This window comes from Triticum urartu, chromosome 5A (assembly GCF_056163025.1).
Source record: "Triticum urartu cultivar PI428250 chromosome 5A, HENAU_Tu73, whole genome shotgun sequence".
NCBI classification, from domain to species: Eukaryota; Viridiplantae; Streptophyta; class Magnoliopsida; order Poales; family Poaceae; genus Triticum; species Triticum urartu.
The window spans coordinates 464462847-464465234 of NC_141877.1; the positions used below are offsets into that span (position 1 = coordinate 464462847).

At 42.5% G+C, this 2388-nt stretch overlaps 1 pseudogene across 1 annotated transcript; it reads left to right on the plus strand.

Moving 5' to 3' along the window:
- On the plus strand, nucleotides 1–1876 carry LOC147971976 (OVARIAN TUMOR DOMAIN-containing deubiquitinating enzyme 4-like; annotated as a pseudogene). The gene is made up of 5 exons (XR_015604958.1): nucleotides 1–537; nucleotides 648–769; nucleotides 886–924; nucleotides 1011–1109; nucleotides 1565–1876. The product of XR_015604958.1 is annotated as an OVARIAN TUMOR DOMAIN-containing deubiquitinating enzyme 4-like (transcript).
- The last annotated feature ends 512 nt before the right edge of the window (nucleotides 1877–2388 follow it).

Here is a 2388-nt window from a genome sequence, read left to right on the forward strand (position 1 = left end):
TACTTGGTGCTACTGGAAGCAGATGCTGCTGCATTACACGCCTGCTATATGTTTGCAACGCTGCACTTATACCATGTGTTCTGAGCCTAGTCAGTTACGCACAAGGAGGATTGTCACAGAGCATGTCCTTATGGAAGCATTCTCGCTCACATGCAGTCAGTTATCAAACAAAAATGGGTTTAGTTAGCTTTTCTCCCAAGAACAGAACATCTTCTTGTCTGCAAAATGCGACATGCTTTGCCTGCTTCCAGCGACGGTCTCGAGGTGGATTATCAGCGAGAGGTCATATCCTAAATGCTAAGACTAATATGACCTCACATCACAAGTTTTCTAGTATCAGCTGGAAGTCGAGAACGACGACAAGTTTAGCACAAAAAATAGGAGGTACAGGCGCTGGGCTTTCCTTGAGTTTCGCAGTTTCTGGGATAGCAAATGTTGTTGGTCCGGTGGATGATGGCATCGATACCACCCACACTTCTGAATCATCCACTAGCTGTGCTCATGGGAAGAAAGTTTACACAGAGTATTCTGTCACCGGTGAGTGTGTGGAACATTTTCTTTCTATATACATTATTATGCTTTGTATGTATGTAGTCAAAGCATAACATTGTCCGGACGTTTGTGACTGTCTCACACGAGACCCGCAGGCATTCCTGGGGATGGTAGATGCTTGTTCCGTTCTGTGGCTCATGGTGAGTGCGTTAGGTCAGGGAAACCCATACTTAATGAGAATCTTCAGAGAAAACTCGCTGATGATTTAAGAGCATTGGTATGTTTGTAATGTAAAACCGAGGTCATGATTTTGATGAATGTTGTTCTGAACACTGAAGATTTTTTTCTTGGTTAGTCCTGTCTGAAATTTGTGCATAACTTTTCTATTGTTAGGTTGCTGCTGAGTTTATCAAGAGACGGACAGACTGAATGGTTAGTTCCTTATCCCGCTGTTGTTCTTTCTTCACAGCAATGTTGTGCTACACATGCTTACCCTTTGTTGTAACATCAATTTGCAGGTTTATTAAGGGCGATTTCGATACATATGTCTCTCAGATTAGGAAGCCACATGTGTGGGGACGTGAGCCAGAATTGCTCATGGCTTCTCACATTCTTCGGTGAGTAATTGGGCTATTTTTCTCTTGCAACAGGCATTTTAAAGGATCCTAGTATAGTAGTATTAGCCATATTCTCAGAATATTTTTGAATTGTTTGCCATTTAACTGAAGTATAGAGCACTTGCAATAAGTTGTTGCAGTTTTAACTTTTATCAGTAATTCTCATTTGGTATAATTTTCTTGACCTTGTTTCTTCTTGTAATAATATTTTGTTTCCTTGATATGCACTCCAAGATGTTTTGACTCTGGTTTTGTGTCTTCACTCCATTATGCAAAAAACAAAAAGCAAAAAAACAAGGGGAAATTCTATCACATCAACGAGCATCTATTACTTCGTCCAAAGGACATAGCTAGTGGGCATTGTATTTTGTAGGTTTGAGTTTACAAATTCGGCTCTTCTTTGCCACAATGAAGAAGTACCAGAGCAGTAAGAATAAACATCATTTTGTTTTCAGGATGCCGATCACCGTTTACATGCGTGAAGAAGCAGCGGGTGGTTTGATAGCGATCGCGGAGTATGGCCAGGAGTACGGGAAAGAAAACCCAATCCGAGTCCTCTATCATGGCTGTGGCCATTATGAAGCGCTGCAGATACCGGGAAACGCTAAACTCAGGTCAAGACTGTAGCATTTGGAGCTCAGAAACCAGATAGTGGCAAGTTCCTGGCCTATGTATACTTTCTCTGCTTCCCAAATGCATTTATTTTCGAGGACCCAAATGCATTTTCTGACAAAGTATAGTTGGAATCATTGAGCTTCTCCCATTTACCGATCTGAAGTAGTTGAAAATATGAGCACTTTTTTGACTAATCTAATCCACGAGTAAGCAGTAAACATGACAAATACGGCATGCATCTCATACCGATACCTAAGCATGTGAGCACTTCCGTAAGCGACTCGTTAATTAACCATTCCTGACCGGCAAAAATAAGCTTCGGCTCGGCTCATTCCCGCAACCCGCGGCGTGCGTGCTCATCGTGACGAGGCGAGGCGGGCGGCGGAGGAGGAGCGTGTGTGTATAGCTCATATGCCTAAGCTCCCAATGCAAGTGGTAGAGCGGCCCTTATAAAGAGGTGTCATTCTTCTTAGTATAGCAGTATGGTACTAAATTTCCCATCACTTGTCGTGCACATTCATGGGCTTTGAGATTAACCAGGGATTATTGTCTTATATGAGCCTAAGCCCATCCATAATCCATCAACCCCCACCAGATCTCGAGGCACATAAGTTTGTCAATTGTTTCAAACAATGTTTGATATACCAGGATTTCCAGTGGAGAC